Here is a 13,584-nt window from a genome sequence, read left to right as displayed (position 1 = left end):
GCAAAACATATTATTAACTGTCCTGCTGCTTTGATTGCAGGAACTTGCTAGAACAGCATGTTACACAGACTTTGCTGACCAGCTCTGTTGCCGGAGCCTCCAGCCTGTGTGAGATTAGCCTTGTTCTTGAATACATTTTCCCTGTCCTGAAATCCGTACAAGGTGTCCTGATGCCCATTTGTGCGAGTTTCTCCTGCCCATCACCAAACATGACGAGCACCAGCACTGATCAGTCTCCCCTCCCAAGAAGTTCTGGGATAGCCGGCTAAATGGGTGTTAATTGCATCTGCAAGTGTGAAGCTCCTGGGGAAACTGAGGGGTCCCCTCCAGAGCAGCTTCTGAGGGGTGTCAGACTTGTGACCCCCTACCCAGTGTCTTTCCAGCAACACTTCACAAAACTGGGTGTTTACAACCCCTTTTTTGCAACTTCTTGCAACTCATCTGGGCAGCTTTTCCATGCTCCCATTCCTGAGCTTGCTGAACTCTGTTCACAGTGGGCAGTTGAGTGTTAGCACCTTTGAAACACCCATGCCATGGAGCAGTCATGGAGTAGGAAAGAAAGCTCTGACTTGTGGATGAACTAATAATGACTTATATGGGAAGAGACTTTCAGCCACATTCTTAACCATTTTTAGTCACAGGCCATACTATTCCCTCCTGCCTGTGTCTGCTGCCTCACCTCTGGAGGATGGTGCTGCAGAGATATGATTGCTCTAGCCAGGAGGGTATCTGTGGAATTGCAGAAGGGAATTTTCCAGTAGCCTCTAAAAAAAAAAAGTACTGTTCCCTGCTGAGTAGGGAGCAGTCTCCTTTGATGTTCCAGATGAGTTATGGGAATGGTGCCTTGTTCTGTTTTACAAGGGTCTGTTTGGTGGTGCGAGGGCTGTGTTGCCAGCAAAGTTCAGCTAGGACTTACGACATGGGTCAGAGCAACAGCTTGTTAAGAGGCTGCTTGTTTGTGGCAGAAGTGATCAGCAAGCTCCAGGAATGCCAGGTACTCCTCATTAGAGGTGAGTGGAAAGTCTAGGATAGACCATAAGTATCTGACCACATGCACAACTTGTCTGGGAGTTTCTGATGCGGTAAAGTCTGTCTCCAAGCCTGGGAGGGCTGTGCTTTTCTGAAAGGAGCATGTTTTCCTAGCCTCTTACCTTTCTGCATAAGCTTTCCAGATTTTACATATGGCTTTTCATATTGAGCTGCTCCTTGTATTGATAAAGAGGAGAGAGCTTGGGGAACTGAAGTGCCCACATCTTTCTGCCCTTCTCCTTTCCTCGATCTTGATCCCTGATCACCCCCAGCACCCCTCATGCACACACCACTTCTCCTCTCCTCTTCACCAGGAGGAGCACGAGCTGAAGGTACCAGACCCCAGGCCATGTACCAGTCTTATTTGTGCTCCTGCAGATGCACCAGGCAGCAAGGGCAAGTGGTGCAAGCTGATTGTTATACCCTGGAGCCGTCTTGCATTTTTGGAATACTTAATACTTTAAAAGTTTACAAGCCTACTTGTAGGTGAAGTGCCCGCTGTCAATTATTAACCCACCTGGCCAGTACAGTATTACTTGCTCCCTGGTGAGGAGCTGCTCGGCTTCGTCTTTCTGAAAGAGGTGGTGTGGAGGAAATGCCATTGGGTTCATCTGCAGGGATTTCCTTTCTTGTTGGCTTGTCTTTCAAAACCAATACTGCCCAGAAGTACAAGAACGGTATGCACTCCAGCCTACCCTGTACTTAGGGGGTTTGTCATGGAATTTCTGTTGCCCTGCTGTCCCTGCCCTCCAAAGTGCCTGTGTGTACCACCCACGGAGACAGATGGCCTCCCTAAGCTGCCAAACAAATTTTGTGGCCATGAAGGTGCTTTTATCTTTGAATGCTGCAAAAAAAGAAATCCACCCTCTCAACCTTTGACTTCTGTTTCTTGTGGTGAGTGATGAAATACAAATATTCTGCAAAGAAGCGAGCTGTGTGCCCTTTGGGGGAAAAGAAGAGGCTCGCTTTTTGTTAAGAGGACAAGGAATTGTGAATTTACAGTTCTCATATAGCACAACAAATAATGTCCAAGAAATATGGAAGCTAATTCCTGACTCTGCCCTGAAGAAATAAGGAAAAGTTAATAGGGAGTTGTGTGGTAGTAATAGAATTTTAAAAAATTATTTATTTATTAATGGCTATAAAACTGAGGGCAATATTTTCACTTATAACTCGATTCCCCCTCCAGTACCTGCTTAAATGAACTTCAGTGTTTAAATTCCTTTTGTGCGATTTAGGTCAAGTGGGGATATCAGCTGACAGTGTGGGAGAGCTATCCCTGGCTGACAGGAAAACAGATTCCTGGCACAGCAGTAAGGACTTTGGCTGTGGTTTGGGAGCTTCAGGCTGCTGACTCTGGCTTGCACTCCTCTAGTCCTGGTAGAAGGTTATCTGTATCCTTGCTGGGACTGGGTTTTTCCTCTGAGCTCGTAACTGCAGGTCATGTCCCCGTGGCCCCATAGGGTTGCTGAGTGCTGGTTATAAAATCAGGTGGCTCTTGCTTGTGCAAAGCTTGCTGGGTTGGAGCTTTGTGAGTGATGCCCTGTGGTGCAGGGATGCTGTGCAGGGAGGACTGGGCTGTAGTTTGAGAGCTGATACCCCTGTGTGCGAAGGTCTGCTAGTGGCTAACATGGATGCTGCCTCTTCAGGCCTGTCTGCATAGGCTTGCAGGAGAATAACATTCCCAGGTGTTTTGAGAGGAATCCTAGAACAAGTTAAAGCTGCTCTATTGATTTTAAAGACAGCCTCGTTCAAAGTCTTGCCACATTAATCCCATCTCCTCCTGGGGGGGGGTCAAGTAGGAGGTGGTCCTCTTTCCTGAGAGAGCATCCTACCAGGCAGCAGTGGGATCGAGAGCTGAATGCTGATGTTTTATGGCTGCAGCATCTAAATGTAAAGTCCTATTACAGCACTGGAGTTTTGCTGCCAGTAGAGGCTTTGAACACTTTGTTTCTGTTGTTTCCTTGGAATTAAAGCTGTATTTCTTAGCTTTGACTTTAAAAAACACCCTAAATCAGCAACTAACCCTTTCTCCCACCCTCAAAAAAACTACTAACAAAAAGCCCCACCCTTAGTTACTTCATAATGATTAATGTAGCTTGAAGAATTCCGTGGCTAAAGACTGGCCTTACTTGAAGCATGAACAGGCTTTAAATTATCTTGTGAAAATGCAGAGTCGTGTAAACTTCTTGCCATACCTGCCAGTTCCTGCATCTACTTTTTTTCATTTGAGGCTCAGGCTAATCAGAGGCATAGCATTGGGTGTATGTTGGGAGGAGGAAATGCATCGCTGTCATGGATTATGCTGCTCCCAGGAACTGGAAATGCTAATCCAGGGTCCCACATGTTGCCGATTTCTGCAGGGTTCCTAGCTGCTTGAGCAGGACACAAGCTTGAGTTGGAGGCTGAGGGTTGCCCTGTAGCTCAGGGCTTGGGGGTGTCTGCTATTTCATCCCTTGTTTCTGCACTAAGTGCCTGTCTCACCCTTGCCTGCAGGGTAAGCTCGTGATCTTGCTCCTAACTGCTGTGTTCAGAAGGTAAAGCACACCTTTTGCTTGTGTGTTGTTCTGCACCCCTGACTTGTTTGAAACTCCCTAAATCCTAAATACAACCTCAAGTGTGTAGAAACCTTTGAAAGAGGTTACGCCTCCCTCAGAAATACTCGGTACACCCCTCAATTACATAAATGTTTGATCATAGTTCCACATCACTTCTTCAGATAATGCTGCTGCAAAAAAAATCCTGTCAGCAGCCTGATCCTTCCTCACCCCTCCCAAAGAAATGTTGTCTAGTTGCACAGTGATGCAGTGGCAGAATTGTGGAACTGGTAATTTATATCTCTATTACCTATGCAGCTTTGCAGTTTGTGTGTGTATTTTTCTACCTGGATTATTTTGCTCAGCTTACTCATTCCCCAGTCTGTCCTTACATCCAGGATTGCCACATTCCAGGTGCAGAATCTGTCACTTTCCCTTGTTGAACTTCACATGGTTGGTAATTGTGCAGCCCTGTAATTTGTCCAGGTTTCTCTGCAGGGCCTCCCTGCCCTCAAGGCATCAGCAGCTCCTCCCAGTTTTGTATCATCTCTGAACTTGCTTAGTGTCCCTTCCAGCCCTGTGTCCAAGTCATTTATGAGATATTGAAGAGCACAGGACTAAGGATGGAGCCCTGTGGAACCCCACTAGTGACAGGTCTCCAGTCTGATGTCACCTCATTCACTGTAACCCTTTGCACCTGACCCAGTTGCTCACCCATCCCATGATGTGTTTATCCAGTTGTGTGCTGGACACCTTGTTCAATAGGATCCTGTGAGAGACAGTATCAAAAGCTTTACTGAAATCCAAAAAGATTGTACCAGCTGGCTTCCCTTGATCAGTTAGGTGGGTTATCTTGTCGTAAAAGGAAATGAGGTTTGATAAGCAGGGGTTTCCTCTCATGAAGCTGTGCTGGCTGTGAGTGATGACTGTATTGTCTTTCAGATGTTTTTCAATACCTCCCAGAATAATCTTCTCCATCAATTTATCAGGCACTGAAGTGACACTGACAGGCCTGTAGTTTCTGGGATCCTCCTTCTTGCCCTTCTTGAAAATCAGGACAATGACTGCTCAAAAATCATCAAGAGAGGCTTTGTGATGACATCAGCTAGCTCTTTAGGGACTGTTGCGTGAATCCCATCAAGCCCCGTAGACTCCTGCAGTCTGCAGGAGCCCTCCTTGGTGGGGCAGGGCTCTGTCTGCAAAAGTCTGCTCCTCTGCTGAGCTTGGGGAAGGGAGAGCCTCCAGTCGTTGCTTCTCCTCCCTAGTCCAGCTGACCTACGAGGGACCAGCCTTGGCCCAAGCATAAGGCATTGGTCTTGAGTACCTCAGATCATGTCCTTGAAGATTCAGAGCTGGACATGGTGCACAAATGGATGGCAGCTTACTGCTGTGGACTTGGTTTAGAGTCGTATCTCCAGCTGTGAGACTGGACTTTGTAAATTATTATCTTGAGCCATGCAGGTCTCCTTCCACAGGAGGCTCGTTGGCCTCAATAATTGGCTCAGCTGTGCAAATGGTAACTGTAAGATCTACTTCAGCAGTCCCTGACTCTCTCAAATTGGTCACGGGTCTGTGTAGAATTGGGTGTGGACAAGTGGATCCTCTTGGACTGCTGGCAGCTGGATGCAACACCCACAGTGCCTGGGGAAGCCAACTTGTCCCTGCTTTGTCGACACCCGTGTCTTTCTGGTGTGCCTGTGGTCTACCATGCTGTGCAGGTTTGTGGGGAAAGCTCAGCAGCAGCTTCTTCCCATCACCTTTTCACTTAGGTTGTCCCCTTTGTGTTCTTCTCTCACTGCTTTCCTTCCCAAACTGCCCATTTGCTCCATAGATGAAGAAAACCTTTCGCAGCTTTGGCTTTACTTCAGTGTGAGCAGAGGGTAGCTGGTTGTTTGTGGGGTTTTTTCTCATGAATAAGGAAGATAGTATTCTCATTAGCTCCCTTGAGGATAGCCCACGACTTGGCAAAACCGTAACATGGAGGCAAATGCTTGGTGTACTAGCAGTGCACTTGGAAAACCCCTTTCTGAGCTCTAGCTGCTGGATCCAGTAGCTGCTGCTCTCCATGTCCTGTTAAACTACTAGTGGCTCCTGAGGGTGCTGGGTTGAACTTGAGGTGTGGATGTCTGGCCAGGTGTTGTTTTGGTTCACTACAGGTGTCTGGGACATGGCAGGTACATGGCAGGGCATGGACAGGTCCTTTGCCTCTCATGTTTCTTGTCTGTGTTGCAGCAGACCCTGGAGCAAGAGATGCTGGTAGCAAATATTCTCTTTGTCTGATGAGAAGGGAGCACCTTTGCCTGCTTGAATGTGTTGTATGGGATCAAAGGGAAGTGGGTGTCTAGTTTGAGAGCTGTTGGGGCATCTGCATGGGATGATTGATGTCTGAGGAACTGGCTGAAATGCAGCCCAAGCTGTGAGTGCCTGAGAGCTGCTGTTGTTCCCTGGCTAATCTGTGAGCTATACCATTTGGATTTAGTGGTTTTGCTAGGTATCTGAGTGGTGAGGAAGTGCTTGACAGCACCTCCCTACACACGCTGTTCCCCTTGGAGAGGTGGTCTTGGCGTTAGAGGATGCGGGCAGTTTGCTTTGGAGCCTGCTCTCCTGGCAGCTGGCTTCCTCAGCCTTCTGAGGGAGAAGTTTGTGGCACCACATGTTCAAGCTTTCACAAGCTGCTCTTTCAGATGCAGCTCCTGAAGCTGCTCTTGTTGTACACTCACCCATCCCCATGGATGGGCTGAGGCAACTGGGGCCATGTGGCTTTACCGCATGTTAAACTCCCTTTTGCTACTCTGTGAGGGGCTGGAAGGCAGCCTTCCAGTTACCTAGGCTGACCTGCTGCAATAAAGCTTCCTAGACTTGTATATAGGGAACCTGGCAAGAAGCTTAGTCTCAGCAAGGGATTAAATCTTCCTTCTTTTTTAGAGTCCTCTGCCTTCCATAGGAAGCTCTTCTGGTGCTCCAGAACCTCCATTGTTTCTAAAACTCATGTTAGACTTCTACAGCTTACTCAATTTTCTGTCTGTTGAATATGATGTTGGAGATAACAAGAGTCCTTTTGATCTTTGTCTCCCTCAGCACAACATACTGTGAAAAAAATGTTCACTGTGTTACTGAGAAAGAGAAGTGTGGTGCTGTCACAGCATCTGACCTCAACACAGTGATTGTCCTTTCCTGGCAAATCATATTATTGGACCTTTCAGACCACCCTTTAAATGAGAGGATTGTGCTCTCCTTCTCTTCCTCCTCACTATATATACCAGTAATGTCTTGCAGTTTTTTACTAGTCTGTTATGCTAGCTGCCACCTTCAGCTGTTGGAAGTGGAAGGAAGGGCAGTGCAGCTGTTGGGAAAGCATTCATCAAATTTTGAGGTTCTACCAGTAAAGGTGACTGGGGAAAACATTCAGGCTGTGTGCTGGTACCCTGTAGACCAGTTAACTTCCTGAGGTGTCAGGCTTGGAAGTTTCTCAGGAGAACTGCAGTAGGAGCATGCCATTGGGTTTACTGCGGTTTTATAGCTGCTGGCTAAAACTTAATGCTCTGTACTTCTGTAGCAGCATCTTTTTAGTGCTGGCCTGGGAGTACTTTTATAGGATTCCTCAGGAAGGCTTAAGTAAGTAGCTTGTTTAGGTTGTGTGATGTAAAGGAGTTGATTCCCCCACAGCCCCCAAGTTTGGTCATACCCTCCTGTAAAGTCCTGGTTTTTAAAAATACTCACAGCTTCTCTTCAAAATGAAAACATTCAAATGTAACAGCAATGTTAGTAGTGGACTTGCAGGGGTCTTTTTCACCTGTACTCGATAGTTTTTGACTAGGTTTTGACTAGGCTGCTTCTGAGGTTTGAGGAGAACAAACTGAAAAACCCAACCTGAAAATGAATTCCGCTCCTCTCTCTCTCATTCAGAATTTCTGTGTTGAAATCCCTTCTACATCAGCAGTGAACTATTGTATTGCTCAGCTGGTGTGTTGATTCTGATTTTTGTCTTGCAGAAGATGAGACTTGTAAAGGAGTGTCTGTTGGGGAGCCGTGTTTCTTGGACTGCACAGGGCAGAGAAGGGGAGATCTGCAGTTAAAAGCTGGGCTGGTGCTCTCCTTAAATTTACAACAGTTGTGTTGCTCAGATGTGCAGTGTTGGGTATAGATGGGGACACGCTTTAAATTCCGTCATTTTCATGTTGTTAAAAAAGGCTGTGAGGGGAGAGAAAGACAGAGACTGGTCACTGCAAAATGGGGGCAGACCTTTTGTGTGTTTGGGTTCCGTATTAATTGCACCATTAACGGAGGGATGTTGGCTGCCTTGGGGGCAGCAGCTGTGCTGCCATCACAGTGGTAACCTGCTACTACAATGAGGTTTTCTTCCCTTCCCTGATAAAGGTTTGACCTTGCAAATTCTTTTCCCTGCCTCACCGAATGCCAGGAGTTGGGTATCTAAAACAAACTCGCTGTGTCCCGGTTGCCCGGTGCCTGTTCCAGGGAGGGCGAGGATTGCGCTTGCCTGCCTTAGCCAAGTAGAGATCTCAGTTGTGGTTGTCTGACAAGAAAATGTGGTTTTCCTTTTCCTAGAGGCTGCGGTCCTGTTCTCTTGACTGTACCAAACTGAAATGCTCTTGTAGTTATGATGATCAAAAGGCATTTTTCGGCTCTGCTTGTTTGGCCACAGCTGCTGAAGAAGTTCCTTGTCTTGGTATCTCTGCTGAGATCTGACTCGGGCTCTGTTTATTGGCAAGGGCCAAACTGTAGCCAAGGCATTTGTGCTTCTGCCAGCACTGCAAAGTGCTTCTGCACAACCTTTGTCCTCTTGGGAGCCTTGCTCCAAGGTGTTGCTTGGGAAGGACAGTGAGTACTGAATCCCTTGGGTTCTGCCAGCTCCTGGCCCCTGGCAGTGCTCCTCAGGGTCATCTCTGTGGGCAGCCTGTGCTGGCCTCACCTGTAGCTGTGACAGGCAGAGCAGGAAGGCAAGTCTGCGTGGAGGATGGTGGAAATCCCTTCTGTAATCATTTTCATCAGGGATGTTGGTGTGGGAAGCATTTGCACTTCAGCTGTCTATTTCCAGTTTTATAAGTTGTGGTGACTTTGCTCTGGGAAAACAGTCCAACATGGTGAAGAATCAGGAGCTTGAGCCCTAGCTCTGTGCCTTGGCAAAAGAGTATGAGGAAGGGGGGGGGGGAAAGGGAGTTTTCTGGGAGAAAGATGTGATTGCAGGGCAAAGGAAGGCAGAGAAGGCCTCTGAACCTGTTGGATGTGAGCTGACAGCGCTGCTAGAGTAAGAAGTGCTCTGGATGAGCAGCTCAGTGCCCCAGGAGACCTCAGTATTTCTTGCAGTAGCCAAGCTTGATGGAATTGTAGGCTGGAGACATCTGGTAAAGCAAAGCTGGCTCTCCTTGGAAGGTTGCTTTGTGGAATCTTTTCCTAGCTTTTCTTTGAAGTGCCAAACTTCCCAATTGGCTGTGGCAAGTGTTTTATGTGCCCAGAGACCTTGTCTTGTTTTGATGCTGTGTCTGTTTTGAAGAATGTTTAAAACAATGTTGTTTGGAGGAGAGGAGTCTGTGCTGGGAACCATTTGATTAAATAACCCCAGGCTTCCTCGGCCGTCAATTAACACAGCAGTCATCAAACCTCTGCCTATCCCTGTGTGTTTTAGGTGTGTGTGGCTCACTCTAAACCCTGATGCTGCAAGATCTGCATCTATGGCAAGATTGCCCTGGTAGCAAACAGCTCAGCCCTTTCTGGATGTGTACATAGATCTGTTGCAAAAGTATGGGGCACTCCTCTGCCCTTGATAATTCTCAGTGTCTACTGATGTTTGGTATAGTACCGTGACAGGCTACATTTCTAGCTTAGCAGGAAAGCACAAAACTGCTAAAACCATGTGAGTGACAGGTGCATAGAGGTGTGGCTTCAATTTTTAATCTTTTTTTCTGTCCTTATTTTTAATTTTCACCAACCCGTTTCGTACCACTTCATAAAACTCAAAACCCTTTTCCTAGAAACCACCGGTGTCCAAAGCCAGTATTTTGATGATATAAACAGGTTTCTTTCCTTGTGCTTTTCTTCAGTTTAGTACTGGCTTGTTTTCCTAGAAATCCACTAAGAAAAGCCAATTTCAGTATTGGTGTCACAGAAGGCAAATACAAAGTCAAAATGGCCTCTGAGGTGCAGTGTATTGCAAGACTGCAATATTCAAATCTTTTGTAGCAGCAAGCACTCAGACAAAACTGGTCCTGACTTACCTTTTTGAGAGAAAAAAATAGTTGCTACCTTCGTGTCACAGAGTCCCCCTCCTCCACTTCCTTGGATGCCCTATAAAAGTTAATTCATTACTGTTAGTAAAGGGCTCTGCATTTCTCTGCTGCCAAATGCCACTGTACTTCTGCTGGGTCTGCTTGTTTGCTTTCCCTCTTGGCAGCATGCTGTGACATGGCCTTCTTCAGGGGAGTAAAAATAATAATCAGAAAAAAGCAACCCTCCAACTACACGAAATCCAAAGCAACAAAGCATGGAGCCTCACTGACACTGCCTGCAAGGAGATCTGTGTTTCCAGTAGGCCCCTGGATTGTGCAAGAGGTTTTCCTCTCATGCCATAAGTTTTGAATCTGAACTGTTGCATGGAAATGCTTTTTGTGTCCTGCTTTTTGTACTCTGCCCATGGCGGGGGTGGAGGGGGGTGGGGTTAGAACTAGATGATCTTTAAGGTCCAAGCCTTTCTATGACGATTTCCATGTTTCCCTGATGTACTTTTTCTGCATAGCTCTGGTAGTTTGCTACAATGCCTGAAATATACCGGGCTGCCAGACCCTCTTGGTGGCACATGAGAACGATCCTCACTCGGAGTCTTTCCTACAGGCGACTGAGTATCGAAACTTTCTGTTCGTTTTCTTCCTGCCCCTCCCCATTCTTTCAACGTGCTGAACAAAAGGAGAGCCTCAGCCCAGCTTGCGAAGTGCGGGGTGAATGAATGCAGTGACCGACGTGGTGCTGAACTCCTCCCGAGACAGTGCTGCAGGGAAGCTGCCTCTCCAGACGTGGCCTGCAGGAAGGCTGCCAGTTTCCATTCCCGCTGGAGCTGCCGTGTGGGTGGAGAGGCGGCTTCCCGCAGCCGCTTCACCTTGCTCGCAGGGCAGCACAGGGTCTGCCTGCGGTGGGAAGCCCAAAAAGCCTGGATTTCTGTTGGGAGACAGCAGACTTCCTTGGTGTTTTGCTGTGCTCCTGCTGACTGCTGCGGGCTGCTCTGGATGCTCCCATGCCTGCGGTTGCCCTCCTCCTGGAGCGAGGTGTTGCGCAGGAGCGTGGGGTGCCCTTCTGCCGTGCTTGGGGCGCTGTGCCTGGTCGGGGCCGGCCTTCTTGGTGCTTCACAGCTCCGTGTGGGGCAGGGCTGGCCGTGCTGTGCTGGGCAGGGTGAGGCTTCCCCTTGATGTGGGTGAAGAGGTTGAGCAACACAGCTCAGGAGGCTCTGATTCAGCCTTTTCCTCTCTCTCGCGAATTACTGTGACCCTTCTAATTTACTTGTCTGCAGCTTCTCTCTGATTTTTTTTTTTTCCTGGAACAGAGAGTTTGAAGGGTTGTACTTGGAGCTGTCTTCCTAACCTGCCACGCTTAGGGTGGACTACATGGGAGACAGAAATGGGCTGGTAGCAATTCAGGAAACTGATGTTTATTACCTCTCTCTTCCCAGAGAGCAGACACTCTATGTGGCTGGGGTATCTCATGTGCAGGATTGAGCCTGTACTGGATTTGCATCAGGAACTAATACCTGGGCTTTAAATTTTCAGGGCAATGATAGTTGCATGCTGCAATGTAAAAGCTTTGTTGTGTTTAGATTTTGGGTGCACGTGCCAATGAATTGGTGGGGAAGGTTATTTAATGAGGGGATGGAAGGGGTGTTAGGTGGGGAAAGCTGGCATCCTGATGATAATACTGTCAGTGGGGTCCAGGGAAAATGTGTATGTATAAAAATAAATTATTCTCTGCTGCAGTGCATTGTGTTTTGTCCTAATAGAGCTAATTGGTCGGTGGAGCTCCCAAACATTTCCCGCTGCTGGGATGGAAGTTCCAGTGCTGTTTGAAACGAGTATAGTGTATTAACAGAGAATAACTGTTCGTTTTTATCTTCCTGTTTTGAGTTGGTCCTAGTTTTCCAAATATTGTGTTTTGTGATGAAACTCTATGGAGTTTTATCTTCCTGGGAAGCAGACATGGAAAAACTTGATCATGTTTGAATGCAGTCAGAAGGGGGAATATGTGCTGCTGCCACATGATTAATTCTATGAAATTTTATTTATAGGCTGCAGCAAATTCACAGTAGAAATCAGAAGCGTGGCAGGGAGAAATAAAACTGCTTTCACCTGTCAGCATCTATGTGTGTCTGGCAGTGGGTCAGTCTGCACTCCTTCATCAAAGGAAAATTGTTTCCTTTGTTAACTGGTGGCTCTTTACCACAAATCAGTAGCTGAGTGCGTAAGTGGAGTTGCTTTTACCAAACCTAAGGTGAGGAAATACGAAGGAGTGGCGCCTGAAAGGTAAAGCTTCTTTAAGACGCTCCAGCTGGATCCAAAAGACCCCACCAGACAATCCTAAAGATGGAATTTGCTTCTAAAGCTAAATTCATAATCTTAAAGGTACGCAGCTAATGAAATAAATGGCGACGTACCGTAATACTGACTGATGAAGCTACACAGTGAGCAAGTCGGGGTTTGTTCTTCCTTCTCAGAATCTCTTGAATGGGCTGGCATCTGTGCTTAATTCACTGATCAGTGGGAGCATGGCAGCTGTAGAATGAGGGTGGTTGTGTGTGTGTGTTTAAATTACTTGGGTGTGATGCAGAAGTTTAATATTAGCGCATAGCACAGGAAAATTTAAATTGCTCCTCCGGGAACACACGTGGAATCTGTGGTAGTGCAGAGAACTGAATTTAGGGCTTAATTTGTTAATGTCTTATTTTCCCACGTTACCTTCCTTGTAATGTTTTCTTCCTATGTTGTAACATGTGTGAGAATACTTTGTTGCTTTCCTTAGGAGGGGCCTCCTTGGTAAGTGTGACCTTTGCAATTAACTGGCAACAAATGTGTTGGCAGTTACATTTTCATTTTGAACCAACAAAAATTATTTTAAGTGTGGGCCCTTGGCAAGCTCCAGTTGGGTGAATAGGTGATCTTGGTGATTTGCTGAGAGTGCTGCTGCCAGTCCGATGCCACGCTGAGGCACAGAGCCAGAGCAGCATGGAGAGAGCTGTGTCCTGTTCCCGCATTTTTAAACACCAGAGCTCGGGCTTGTTTTGAAATGCTGTCCTGTTTGCTGGTAACAGTGCCTACAGACATCTCTCCCTCTCCGTTGTCGAAATGATTGCAGAGGAAGATACCTCTGGGTTGAGCCTTTCCTGCGGCTGGCGCGTGTGTTTGTTGTGCTCCCATGTGTCATCGTTTCGTGTAAAGGCGTCCCTTCAAAGGGATGGAGGGAGTGTCACTGCTCCTCATTCTGTCCCTAGCCGGGGATTTAACAAGGAATACTGAGGTAATCCCGTCTCTGGCAGCCGTACTCCTCAGGCAGCGATCTTATCTTGCTGTGAAAGCTGAAGAGATCACACTCCTGTCAGTGCTGGGATGGAGGAGGTCTGAGGAGCTGCGAGGTGCGGCTGGAAATGACTCGGAGGGAAAAGCATCCATCCTGGGCTGGTCCCTCTGTCCAGGCTGGCCAGCTACAGCAAAACCCATGTGGTGTTCTGGTCTTCAGCCTGAGCAAGCTCTCTGCAGCAGAGTGATTGTACTGAGGTGGGCTGAGCTCTTGTTCTGTAATTTCCCGTGCTGCAGGCAGCCTAGTGCTTCACTTTGTGCTGCCCGTGTTTGGGGATTTCCTGTCATCCTCCTATAGAGCTGAGGGCAGAGATACTTATCTTGCATCTCAAATGAAATTTCAGGTCCTAGAGAGAGTAATTAATATTCTGTGTATTGCACAGTCCTGTAGGCGTGACAACTCTGTTCCAAATAATATCACTATTCTTCCTTTCTTTTTTTTAAATATT

At 47.2% G+C, this 13,584-nt stretch overlaps 1 protein-coding gene across 2 annotated transcripts in view; it reads left to right on the top strand.

The window, feature by feature from the left end:
* VANGL1 (VANGL planar cell polarity protein 1) overlaps positions 1 to 13,584 on the top strand; it is a 45,877-nt gene that overhangs the window by 19,483 nt on the left and 12,810 nt on the right. The gene's annotated exons all lie outside the window — the stretch shown is intronic.

The sequence above is a fragment of the Corvus moneduloides genome, chromosome 2, assembly GCF_009650955.1.
Source record: "Corvus moneduloides isolate bCorMon1 chromosome 2, bCorMon1.pri, whole genome shotgun sequence".
NCBI lineage: Eukaryota > Metazoa > Chordata > Aves > Passeriformes > Corvidae > Corvus > Corvus moneduloides.
The sequence above is the reverse complement of the archived record's forward strand: the minus strand, read 5'-3'. Positions and strand labels throughout refer to the sequence as shown.